General features: G+C 41.1%; 1 protein-coding gene across 3 annotated transcripts in view; it reads right to left on the minus strand.

Moving 5' to 3' along the window:
* The window catches only part of SEMA6A (semaphorin 6A), a 144,961-nt gene extending 131,143 nt beyond the window's left edge, over positions 1–13,818 (minus strand). For 2 of the 3 annotated variants that reach the window (XM_024208778.3, XM_024208776.3), the window contains exon 1: positions 13,307–13,816. The gene's annotated coding sequence lies outside the window, so the exon portion shown is untranslated. Of the gene's footprint in view, positions 1–13,306 lie in introns of all 3 variants that reach the window. The other variant, XM_024208780.2, reaches the window with a different exon arrangement.
* Positions 13,819–14,049: the final 231 nt, after the last annotated feature.

The raw sequence follows: 14,049 nt of genomic DNA on the forward strand, positions 1-14,049 counted from the left end.
TCCCGGAGTGTTAGGGCAAGACCCTGCTACCCCTGAAATTAAACAGGAATTTTACCAGTACTTTCATTAGAAGCAGGATTGGACCCTAAAAGTGTATGTTAATCCTAGCAGCAGTTCCTCAGGGCAGGCAGTGAATCTCATTTGAATCAGACACATTATGGCCTTTACTCACTGCTGTAAATTGGCTCTGAGTGCATGTCTGTGAGTCAGTTTCACTAACCCAGTTTGAGATATCAGCAGTCTCTATTGCAAAAAGCTATCAACTGCATTGCTTCTTATATTACTTATAAACAGCAAGACAACACATGAACATAAAAGCTACAGGGCATTTGAAAAGTGTTGCTTGGCTCTGTCTTTTCCTATTTCTCTTCAGTGTTTTCACTACCCTTACTAAAATCTGTCTGACAAGAGTGTCTGCACTGAGACTTATAAACACAAGAGGGCAGACTATATGTAACATGAAAAGGAACACGAAAGAAATGCATATTTTCCTATTAGTTTTCACCATTTAAATTGCTGAGGTAAAAAAACAACAACACTTAAGACAAATATTTTTAATTTTCAACACAAAAATATCTAGCTAAGCCCTTCTTTGTTCCCTTAGGCACTTTATTGTTAGTGGTACTTTTACAGAAGACTTGATTTTAAAACTAGCTTTGTGATAAAGTGACAAATTTTTTCTCTTGAAAGTATAGGGATTTTCTGAAGCTCCTATATAACACTAAGGAATGTTGCTTGTTTTGTGCCAATTTTGCTGTCCCAACTAATGAAAATGCAACATATACTCTCCAAGTAAATTCTACCTGCAGAACTCTCTAGAAAGACAAAGTCTAAGGGTGTAAGTGTATTTCACTCATCTTTGCAGAATTCCTTGTTTATCTCCTCAGGAATTGATACAGCAGCTCATTTTTGGCTATTGACTCCAGAAGAAGTAAACAAAATTGTGACCTGGAAGTGTGGTTCAGTCTTGCTACACTAAATAACAAGCTTTTCCAGGTTTAACTTTTGAAAAAAGTTCACATCTAAACTCCTTCAACCACATGGACTCTAAAAGATATTATTTCTTCAATACAACTACTAACTCAGACTCACACCTTTATATACGTAGAGAAATAAAGCACTTCTTCATGGATTGAATGTCATGGAATTTTCTCATTCATTTCTTTAGAGAGTTGAAAATCTCCCAGATTGAGTGCCCATTGAAATGTGTGGGAGTCCTTCCATTGATCTGAGTGGGAATCAGATTGGGCGCTTACAGATCGATCCTGTTCCCAATGAAATAAATTGGGATTTTACCATTTGGAGTAGGATTGGCCCTTAATTTTGTGAATTAGGTGTAAATAGATTGAGCACTAGATCCTCCTAACCCTTACTCTTGTGAGTAGTCTCAAAAACTTCATGAGTAGTCACTCAACTAGTTCTTACTCACATGAGCAATCTAATTGGCTTTGATTAGATGATTCACATAGGTAAGGACTACTTGCCTGAAAAAGATTTGCAGGATTGGGCCCCACGAGTTGCATCCTGTGGTTTAGCATGAATCAGGACTGCAGAATTAGGCCCTGTTTTCAGAAAATACTATAGAGGAGATTTAGATTCTGAAAAGTTCTTAGGATTCTTGGATTGCAATGACAATCAGTGTTTCCATCTGTTTTAAACTAACACTGATTACTAACCATTTTTGAAAAATGTCTAAAAGAATTGATTTGCTATTCAAGGTGAATCAATACATGTATTCTTACAGATCCCTTCTTTGACATTAACAATCATTACACATTCTACATTTTCCTTTCCTCTTCAGTACATCAGCATTTACTTTCAGCACAATGTTACAAACAACACTTGCTAGGTGCTATTTATGATTTTGCAAGTGATGTCATCTCCAGCATTTCAGTTACACAGGATATCTTAAGACATAAACACAGATAAATATAACTATTACATAAACATATATCTGTTAAAATGTAAAGCACTTGTTAAAAAGGAAATAGAATACCTTTGTCTGAGAACACGGTCTAATTATTACACAGACTGTATTTTTATATTTAAACAGTTTTTCCAATTATAGATGCCCCCCGACTTACGCAATCGTTCCATTCCGGAAAGCCTTGCATAACTCAAATTTTGCTTAAGTCGGAAACGTATACCCGTACGTTACGCAAAAATTTCTGCAACTCGAAAATCCTATTTCTGGCTTATGGAACTTTTTCCATAAGTATGAATTTGCGTAAGTCGGGTCTTCCATAACCCGGGTAGTGTCTGTATAGTCAAACTTTTATTATAAACATATTTGAATTATATACTATACTGGGAAACATATCTTGTCAATGAAAGAACTGTGTTATTCCAGTGGTCAGTCATCCATCCACCTTCTATCCCAGGTTTTCAGTCTGTTAGCTCCAGGTTGGCTAACTATCCCTTTGGACTGTTAAACAAGAACAGGACCTTGGGAAAGGAAATGCTCTGGCAATATCTCTGGGTCTTATGTTCAGAACAGGATAAAAGGCGAAAAAAGACGACACCACCCTACGAATATGCTTCTGGTGAGGAAGTTAATCAGTATTTGAACACAGTGAACTTCCCTTCCTCAGAACTAAAAGGAAACACCTTGAAGATAATTTAAGAAGTGTAATAGCTTATGCAAAAGGCTTTCCCATTCCCAGAATATCTCTTTAAGGGCCAGATTCTGCAGGACTTACTCAGGAAAAACTCCTATGGAATTCAAGGATTTTTTTTTTTTGCCTGAACTGCAGTATTGGGACCCAAAAGAGCCACTAAAAAGAAGTTTGTCTTATTATTTGTTTGCAAAAAATGAAATTACTTTCCTCTCTCCACTCTGCCCCAAGAAAAAAATCCATATAAATCTATGCGTGAATTTATTTCTGTTAGAGGAAATCTTGTTAGATGAGTACAGTTCTGAAAAGTTATGTTATGTAATCAGTTTCCTAGAACACATTACAGCAAATATTAAAAATCAATTTAATTTAGGTCCTTTCTCAGTAAGATGGCTAAAGATCTGTAAGTCATAAATGCAAAAACTGAGCATTTATAATTAATGAGTACAAATTATTCTAAAACTGATGGGTCAAATGGTACTAGGAGTTTATGTAAGCTACAAATTTATTGTTCACGCGCAGAAATTTAATTTAAAATTCTAATGTATTATACCCTATGTTCAGTAGAAAGCTATTCTTAGAAGCTAAGTACTATGAAAGATAACCGGGCTTTGATGAGATGATTCATCAACTGGGCTTGAAGATTGTAATTAATAGGTTGAGGTCTGCTCTGAGGTACCTGATAATGAAAAAGGTGTTTCAAAACAAATACTGAGTCAGATTTTGCCATGCTGACGTTGGGTAGTACCTCACTCCATGGAGAGGCCCCTGGGACTAGATCATTACTTTGGAACAAGACTTGTGTATGGGGTGACAAATAGGTGTACCCCAGGAGTAGTACAGAGGATAAATTGTGCCTCTTGGTGGCACAAATCCCACCTTGCTTCCCCACTCCTCTGTCATGTGTCCATGGGAGGTAGTACTTTGCTGCTGGCCTGTTCCAGCACCACCTTACAACATTACCCACAACCCACAACATTATCAGTTGTACCAGAACACTGGGGAAGCAAAGCCAAGGCTCCAACTACTCTCCCCATCACTTTTCCCCATCCCCCTTCTCTAGGAGGGAAGCAGTGGGTGCATAGCACCCATTTACTGATGCTGCCCAGACCTAAGGTCCAGGTAAGCAGTCATGAGATAAGAGGGAAGGACCTTTCATGGATCAGTAACTGGTTAAGAGATGGGAAACAAAGGGTAGAAATAAATGGTCAGTTGTCAGAATGGAGAGTGGTGTCCCCCAAGGGTCTATACTGGAACCAGTGCTGTTCAGCATATTCATAATGATCTGGGAAAAGGGGTAAACAGTGAGATGGCAAAATTTGCAGATGATGCTCAGGCCTGGTCTACACTGGGGGGGGGGGGGGGGATTCAATGTTACAATATTACAGTTTCGCTACGAAGAGATGTGTACACATTCTTTAGTTGCCCAACCTCAAATCAACTGTATATTTTATTAAATTGAAAATATACTCAGGGACCAATCCTGGGGAGTTTTGCCTCTGACTTCAATAGGAACAGGACTGGGCACAATGTACATACAAAGACAATACAATTGTAGTTAACTTGCTGCTTAAAACAATGCTTTGAAGTAACATAACTTCAGATATGACTATGCCTTGGAGGCACAAAAATATGTAATCAAAAATTGTTAATTAAGGTTATTTAAACTCCAAATTATATATGACTATCATCCCCACAAAAGAGCTGCTTTCTTTCCTGAAAGCTGCATGAACAATACCTTGTCTAACCTGAGACTAACTGGAGTACTACAAGTTCTGGTGGCAGAAAGCTCAACTAGTGCAAACTGTCTTTACTGCCTTTGAACTGAAGTATTTTTTCATTAATTTTCATTAATAGCAGTTTGCTTTTGAAACCACCTACTCCCATCCATAAGGGAAATGTAAAGTGACCAGGGCATATCCGTTTAAAGTGTTAAATCATCAAGCTACCACAATGCTGGATACACTAACACATGTTTTCTCTGTTTAATGGAAAAGATTTGGGGGGCTAATTTCAGCCTAGGGGAAAGTCACACCACAGGATCAAAAACTTCTGTGTCACATGAAAGTACAAAACTTCACTATATGGATTTCTGGGCCCAGAAATCTGCAGAAGCTAACAGCAATTAAAGCCTTGTTATCCCCTCTAATTTACTTTAAATTGTTGGACTTTGAAATCAGTCATTTGGTATAATTCATGAAGGAGGGTTATGTACAGTAGGCACATGTACTAAAACTATTGATCTTTTTGGAAAACTGATAAGCTGGTGTAGTGAAATCCCAAACTGAAGCTCTGAAGCTCATCCTTGAATGAAGCTAGCCATTTTACAGTAAAAAGGGGCAAATTTTTCAGATTAGTTCCATTTATAATGAAGTCAAGCTTTCTTTAATCTCACTGCACAGCTTTTAGTATGATGCCTTGCTTGATATGAATTTTACAGGTTTCTTTTTTGAAGGGAAAATACTGGTCAAGTTTATCTATACGGGAATCAAATTGCATTATTAAAACTGGAGGGAAGCACTTGATTCCTGTTTGAGAAACTGGAAATAAAATCGAACAGAAAATGGGATTTAAGAATCTGCTAAAAACAAATGGTTCATTCCTTCTCACGCTGAAGTCAATGGGAATTTTGCTTCAATGGAAGACAGGCAGATCCATAATTTTCTTACCAAAAGAAAGCTGTGCAGTATTTTACATCATATATGACAGACACAAATAATTAATTAGAGTGAGAAATGCATATTGTGCTATAGTTAGTGTTTCTTACTATACCAGTTTACTAGTCTACCACTTTTCCCCCCACTATCAAACAAGACACCATTTTACAGGTGAGCTACTAGTATCTGCTTCTACTTCTGCCTATACAAAGCTACAAATGTTTTAATATTATAATTAAAAACAGATACTACAACCTTAAAGAAAAGTAAATGTTTGTTCTCATACAGTGCTGAAAGAGAACTAGTTCTGAATGCCAAAAGTTTACTTCCTTTTTTCCCTGCTGAATAACTCAAATGGCCACTGTAGCCAGTAAAATGTTCCTCACTGTGAACGGAGACCTCCCTCCCCAAAAAGGAAAGGTTAAATTAAGCTAATAATGGAAACTAAACAAATGTTTACTCTGTCAAAAAGATGATGTCATGTACCTAGGCCCAAGAGATTCTAAAACAGATTACCTGGACTGCTTAGTAAGCCCTAAATGCCCTAATTTACCCAACCATTTACCAACAGTCCTAATGAAAAGCCTTTCCTGCTCTTGCAATAGATAAAAGTAGCCATTAGTCTCTGAACTGTACATTTTTACCAGCAAGACTTAGCAAGAAGCAAATCTTGAGATTAAAAAATCAGCTGGATGTTCACATAACAAGGTCCAGAGAGACATATCTAGGAGTTGCCTCTTTTAATCCAACACTGAATTATGTTGGAAGCTGTTTTCTATTCTTTTAGAGCTCTACTAGTGCCAAAATAACAGCAAGGTTTGCAAGTCCTAGTATATCTCAAGCCTTTCCCAAGGCACCCCAACACTATCTGAGACACTGAAACTATGGCAACCGAATAAGAAAGCAGCTTCCATGATTAATAGATGAAGATCCCAGCGACAGTGTCTAGGTAGGCCATAATTCAAGAAAGCAGGAGAAATTAGCATAGAATCCATCTCAAACTACCAATAAAAAGTAGATTTTGATAGGCATCAACAAAACTGGGCTTTTGTTCTTTTAAGTCCAAAACATTGTTTAGATGCTCATTTATATCACACTGAAAAGATGGGTTTCTCCCATACAAGTGACAGATAAAAATCCACCAGAACGATGAAGGGAACAATACAGACAATTTCCTACCTGGACATTTCAAAGCCAAATGCAAGCATATCTAATATTGGAATCATCCAATTGAGGCTGCATAGCTGGATATAAGAAATGGGGGTAATGTTTGCTGGGGTCGGGAATATGTTGGGATACAGTTTTCCCCATTATGTTTGGGATTCATAAGAGGTACATTCCTTTTCATCAGCAGCATCAGGACACTCATTTTCACTGCTGGAGGCTAGTGGTTACTACAACATTGATGAAAGGCCTGGAACACTTATAAAAATGCATAATAAATAAGTAAGTCACTATCCCCTCCAGGAAAACTTCTGATACATACCCTCTATTCATTGGTCTCAGGCTACCCTAAAAACCCCATAACAAAAACACTCTTCACTTCTTTCTGCTTCCATAAACATTTGGTTTCCACTGAAGGCAATTAGATATAGAAACCACAGATGTATTGGAACATACTTTCTTTTTAACCTACCACTAAGGGCCCAATTTTGCAATCCTTCATGCAGGCAAAAATCCTATTAATTTCAATATGGCATGAACATTTAACAAATATTTTTGCAGAAATCCCCTCAGTAGCAGTTTTGTTTGATAACCACAGAAAAGAAATAGGAGAAGGCAGCATATTAAACATTCCAAGTATCTGCTCTAAAATACTGTATATAGAAATAGCTATTACTAACAATACTTAAAAAAAAAAAAAGGTCATCATGAATGCAGTGAATTACCATATGTCTTCACTCTTGAGATACAGCAACTGGCAGTTCTGTTAATAGCTAGTTTATTTATTTCATTTTACATCTCTGTTTCAACCACTACAGATATATTTTGGGAACTGAAAAAAATCCTTTCATACAAGAAAATCTCTGTATTTCACACACAGCATTACCTACCCCTCTTTTTAGCTGATAGATAACTATAATTCCAAACTGTGGAAGGCCCTGGAAGACTGAACTTTCATGGGGTTTCGCAGTTGAATTATGGGACAATGTGGTTGTGGTTCTTTTCTAGTTGTTCTTGCTTTTTAAAAGTTGTTTTCATAAAGTGATATCTATTTCAAATTGTAAAATTATGCCTTGAGTCAAACTCTAAATTTCAAAAGACATTAAGTTGGCAGCCTTATTTTTGTTCATCTGGTGCACAAAAGCCAAAAATTTGCTGATTTTGTGTGGGGGGAGGAAGTGGGATATTTCCTATGTGTCTCTTCCCTTCTCTATTTCCTGTGGCCCCTTCATTAACCATTAGCAGATTTTCTGCTTCTGAAATGTAAAAAATAATGAGTCCTTCTATGGATATATTTTTAAAATAAACTATGGCTTTCTGAACGATTGATTTCTTAGCTGTACGTCTTTACTTTTAAAGTTATTTTCATTTCCCCTGTTGCTTTGACCCATTCAGAGCTCACTATTGCTAAAAAGCGACAGGCAAGATCAGTTTGTGGTTTGGAGATCTTCAGAAGAAATTTAGGATCTACAATAAATGGCAATTCAGTAAGGGGCACTCTTCCCTCTAAGTGTTATATCAATATCCCAGCTTTGTGCTTGAAGGCACTATACATCTACCAGTGCCACTCTTTGGATGAGCCCTAAGCCAAGTTCTTGACCACTTGTGATAATTAAATATCCCCCAAAAATGTAAATTTCAGTGCTCAATTATTTCCACCATCTGGAATATTGATTTAGTTGATAAAATAGTTTTGTGCATCATAAGAAAAGGAGAGATGTTAATTCTGGTGCCAGACCAAATTCCAACTGGAAATTAAGTTCTGCTTGCCCAATGCTGCAAACACCTTGGTTAATCAATTATTTGTTGTCAAGGTCCAAATTTCTTGGTCAAGGTATAGTCAAGGTCCAGACTCCAGAGAAAGTAATACAAAAATAATAACAATGATGATAATTGTAAGTAAATACTGTAAAAAGATTTTGTGGTCTATTCAAAAGTGTCTGGTGGTCTGGATTTGGCCCCGGGTCTGCCTACTGACTACCGAGTGACTTTACTCATATGTGTGGCCCCACTGAGATCAAGTAAAGTTACTCTCCAGCCTAAGAATTCACAGATCAGGATCCAATTTTCTCTGCTTCCTATCCTAACAGTTGTGTACTGCTGCTGTGTGCTATTGAACAACAATTCCACTCTGTACCAGAGGTGGCCACATTTCACTGTCAAAGTGATCTCCATATATTCCTTACCCACCTCATTGTAATGCTATGGGGGATTATTGGTTAATGGTTGTAAAATGCTTTAAGAATCACCAGGTGTGCTGGTAGGTGTAAGAGGGAATTAAAAGACATGGAGTTCAGCGCAATTTATTACGGACCTGACTCTGACCTCACTCATATCAGACCATTGATACAGAGCTCTAGGGCCAAATTACCATTAAGGGTTTCATACTGCAAGGATGTGCTCAGCACCTCACTATATCAGGCCCTGACTATGGACCATTTCTTACCATAGGATAGAATTTCCAGTGTAGGGACTTAATCCTGCAAACTCTTGCTCACCAGAGTAATCCCTGCTTACATGATCCCATTTTACTTTAATGAAACTACTTAGGGGAGTAAGGATTATTTACGTGAGTCAGCTTTTGAAGATCCGGCTCTGGAATTGACATTACTAGTGAGGTCACATGGGAAAAAAAAGGTAAAAGAGAGCAGCATCTGTACCTATTTAGGAATATAAGATTTCTATTTTAGTATCATTAGCCTTTCTCCCTACATATGGTTTGCCAAAATATATAAAAATATATCAGAATGAATATTACTTTCCAGATTTTACTCTGTAGTTTGTTTTGAGCATTTTATTATAATGTATGGTAGCCATGTACTATACACAAAACATTTGTTTGGGTAGCATAACAATGTGTTCCTGCAAACAAGTAGGTTGCAACCCACGTGTTATCTCAGGCCAATTTAATCCTAAAACATTTTATGTCTTCCCTCTGTAAACCGTGTGAACTCCTTTCAGATGTATTTATGTATGGCTCTTCTCGCTCTTCAAAACAAGATGACATATTTCCCCTTTCCTTACAAAAACACACACACAAACAGGTTCACAATCACCTATTTCCTTTTTAATGCGAACAGTTCTATTTTGGATTTATCACAGGTCATTAATTTGCTCCTTTTTAAAAAATCAATGAATCAATGAAAGCAGCTCCTTATCTATACCCTCTGCTACCTATTTCTTCTGACTCCAATTGCAATAGCTGCCCTCCTCAAATTACAAACATTAAAAAAGGGGCCATAGCTACCATGTACTTTTATCTTCAAGTAGTTAAGACATGTTAAATACACATGTTCCTAGTAAATTTTAGTGCCCAATTATCCCCCCCCTTTCAGGAGTATTGGTTTAGCTGATAAAGTAGATTTTGCCATCATAAGAAAAATATACAGTTCTAATGTAAACTAATTGAGAATATGCAGAACATCTGTGAGCATATGATTCTTTTCACTCAAACTATTCACTCATGTTTCATATCTTCTTTGACTCCTATTATATGAAAAGCAAATGTAGCAAATATCTTGTATTGCATGAAATTAATTATTCTTAAAAAAACATCAGTTTATCATTTACAGAGGTAAGGCTGGATCCTGCAGTCCCTTGACTAAACTTCCATTGAAGTCAGTGGAAGATTTTCCTGAACAAGGAGTATAGAATTGCACCCATATTTTTTATATTTAGGTTTATACAAGAAGAATACGCCCTTTGTCTTATTGTCTTTGGGTCTTTTATAAATGGTTACCAATATAAAAATTGGATGTTTTATATTCTAAAGAAAACTATAAACAGAGAAACACATTGGCACTGTAGGTGGTTTGGGGTTTTTATTTTATTACTCATGCCAGTAGTTCCATTCAAAGTCCTGTGGGACTACTACTGTAAGGAAGGGCTTGCTGGCAATGGCCCACTTTTCTTCAAAATATGCTGGCCAGCCCCATTAACCAAAACAAGGTCATTTGTCTTTTTCATTATTTTTTCTGAAATCCACAAACCAATCTCTAAAAACAGTAATATTTATGCACATCTTAAACCAGTTGAATAATCTGGGCAAGAGCTGCATAAAGGGCCTGATCCTACAAGCGTTCCTTCTGCAAGTAATTTTTACTCACTGGAAGAGTCCTATTGAAGTAAATGAATTTACTCCTGTGAGTAAAGATTACTCGCATGAGGAATGACTGCAGGATGGGGCCCAAAGTAAATAAGAACGTGTAAACCAAACTCACAGTTATTGAAATTGTTTTTACAAAGACAGGATAATAGCTGGAGACAAGATTTTGCCCCTATATTTAAGGTTGGGTTAATAATTAACGTTAGTTCTGGTTTATATTAAGCAGGAGTTATCAGAGTGTATTTCAAATAATACCATACTATATGTAGACCAGAGATAGAAAGTGTTTGGGATGATTTAACTCTCCTGTTATGTATTTACAGACCCAAACATGCCCCCCCCCCATTAGGAATTTGCATTTTTTATTTATAGCCAAGTTAATTAAAGCCACTATTTCTGTATCTGCAATGAACTTCATGATCTTCATTCTGCATCAATTTTAAAGAGGTCTGAAAATGCATAAACATTGGCATAAGTATGTAGGTTTACAAACATACTTAAAGACCAGCTAATTATCTTAGGAAAGAAGAAAAGAGAAGAACAAATTTCCTTCTAAACAAGTGGTCAAGCAGACATGTAGGAAGAACCCAATAATTACTATATTACAACTAGCCATTAAATAGTCACTCATGAGATTCTTTGACTATGGTTAAAAAAGCCCTACTGCCTTAACTTTGTCAAAGCTGCTGGGAGCCTAGCTTCAAAGGAACAGGGAAAGCTGTGGTTTTTACATTTAACCCTTCCTCTGGATGTCAGTCATCAGCACCAGTTTCCCCTCCTCTCATCACAAGCAAAGCTAGTTGGAAGTAAAGCAAAAATCTTTGGCACAGAGCGCTCCGTGCAGTCCAAACCAGACGCCTTTTCACACTTTCAAACTTTCACTAACATTTCCCGGGCCACGAGAATGCCCCAAATGGCTTCACTGGCCCCGGAGCCAACAATCCCCTGACCCAGACTGATTTATCTAATAATTGTTAGTTCTGTAATTGCTTGTAGGAGGCCAGCAGCCACCAGCTCTCAACCTTCCCCCTTCCCCCAGGCAGTCTCAGTTCTGCTCCACTTTTCCAATACACCAGCAGGCAGGAAAACAACTCATGGGGATTTGCAGGCTCAGGCTCCCACTTTCGCTCATGCAAATTCACAGCCAGAGCACTTAATGCACATTACTCTCAACTGAGAGCTTTTCATGCTCCTGCACACACACACACACACAAAATCCCTCCCACCAGCAGCATCCTCCTTGCCACTATCATCCCCCTCCGCCCCCTGCTGCTGGCTGGGATTTCGGTGGTGAGAGTGGCGGAAAGCCCTCTGGCCCTTTCAGATCTAACACCCTCTGTCTGAAATAGTCCGGAGGGCGAGGGGGCTTATCGCCATCCCAGGACGGTTCCTTCTTACTCCCTACAGCAGGGAGCCCCCCTCGCCTCCCCTTCCCTTTCCCCCGCCTTGTATTTTTCACCGAGGCAGCACTTTTAGGAGGGAGCTCGGAACAAACACTCCATTATGCGATCCAGGCCTGTTATTTCCTTTTAGACAAACTTTGCCATGGGGTTGCCTGGTTCCCCGGGGTCTGAAGGGTCGGGGGGAACGACACACACTGGGGGAGCAGCAGGGCAAGGGCGCTCAGAGGAGGGAAAGGGCGAGGGCTTTGGTTTCCTAAAGGACCGTGTTGTGGCTCCTTCATGCTCGGGTCAGTGCGGACAGTTGGCAAGAGCGGGTCAGCCCCAGTGTGGCTGGCAGGACCATGGGGGAGGGAGTGCCTGAGCCGCCCCCACCCCAGTGCCAGAGGAGCTGACAGCAGCGGCGAGAGGGGGCGGGGAACAGTCCTGCCCGAGAGCCACCTTCGCTCGGAGCCGACTGGCGCTGCGGGGAGTCAGCCCGTGGTGGCTCCCGACACATACACACACCCCAGCTGGGAGTGGGGGGGACAGCGCCAGAGCCTCCCCCGCTCCCTGCTGGCAAAGCAATGACAGGAGCCCGCGGCTGGGAGGGGGAGATCAGCCCGGAGCGCCAGCCCCATGCTAGCGAACAAAGCCAGCCAGGCAGCAGCACACATCCACACCCAGGGACCAGCATGGGCACGGGGGGCGCGGGGCAGAGCGTGTGGGGCTCCCAGCCGACAGGAGCCTCCTTTGTTCCACACCCAGCGCCCCTGTCAATAACAACAGCGTCAATACCCGGGTTAAAGAGCAGCGCCCAGGGATTACGCACGTGCAAGGCGCCCACATTGTCCCCATAACAAAGACTCGCCAGCTCCTCCCGTGACGCTCTGCAGCCCCGGGATGAGCAGCTAAAGGCGGGGGTTGGGAGCCCCAGAGCCCGCTCCCGGCCCGCTCTGGATCTCTCATCCGGGGCGCCCCGCACCGCAGGCAGCGCGCACGCCCAGCGGCGGGGCAAAGGAGCCCGGCTCCGCGTCCGCTGCGAACAAGCGGGGCTGAGTGAGGCGCGAGGACAAACGCGTTCAGCCCCGCTAGCGCCCGAGCCCCGGAGGGACGCCCCGGTGTGCCAGCGGGCTGAGCAGCCAGACTGATAAAAAAGGCAGCCCAAGCCGCAAGCTGACCGGGCAGGGGCAGCCGCATAACGTGTGCTAGGGCAGGCGGCTCTCCCCCGCCTTCCCGAAGCGCTGCCGAGCTAGAAACCAGCAGCCAACCTTAACCACACACCGAACACGCTCCTCCCGGACCCGCCAGTGCAAGCCAGGAGGAGCCTTCCTTTGCAAGCAACCCAAAGGATTAGATATAGATATGGAGCGGGGAGTACTGTACCTTTTCGGTGCATGTATCTAGGCAGCTAGAGGACAGAACTAGCTGATGTAGTGTCCCATTTAGTAATCCATTTAAGGGGATCTCTCTGGGAAACTGGATCCACTCTCTCCTTTGCAATCCTTTGTCATTACTACATGTGTGCTTCTTTGGGGGATGGGATGTTTAATATTGCTACTTTCTGGAATGCAAATGCAATTTGCTCATTTCCAATGACGGGAGAGAAAAGGGGGAAGAGGAAAAAAGGTTTAGCAACTCCTCTCCAAACCCAAATTCCACTAGGATCCCACTCCAGGAAGTCCCCTTCAGTCGAATCTTAGGAGATAAGTCATTTCAGGGTCTTGTCCTGCTCCCTTTCTACCAAAAGTGCGCCAGGTGTAGAGGCTGCTTCAGGAAAACTCCTAGGCAGGCGGCACTCTGTGCGCCACGGCAGGAAAGCGCGGTTGCTTTAGCCCAAAGCTCCTGGTCATTGAACTGTGTTTGTAGAGGAGTTCAGAGCAACCTCTCTCCCTTTGCCCTGCCTCTCTTCCCACTGCTAGTCTCCGAGTCCCAACTCCTCTGTCAAAGGAAGGCAGCTTCGCTGCGGGTGGAGTCAAATCCCGGACTGGATCTCTCCAGATGGACTCACTTGATTCCACCCACCCTTCCTCTCCAGTCCCTTGCTATACCGAGCAAGGATCAGCATGTGCAATGGGTAGGATAGGGTGAGAGCATGGCGAGTTTCCAAGTGGCTATTCCCCCTCCCC

Source organism: Terrapene carolina, unplaced genomic scaffold, assembly GCF_002925995.2.
Source record: "Terrapene carolina triunguis isolate 2854851 unplaced genomic scaffold, T_m_triunguis-2.0 Scaffold69, whole genome shotgun sequence".
In the NCBI taxonomy this organism is placed as follows: Eukaryota; Metazoa; Chordata; order Testudines; family Emydidae; genus Terrapene; species Terrapene triunguis.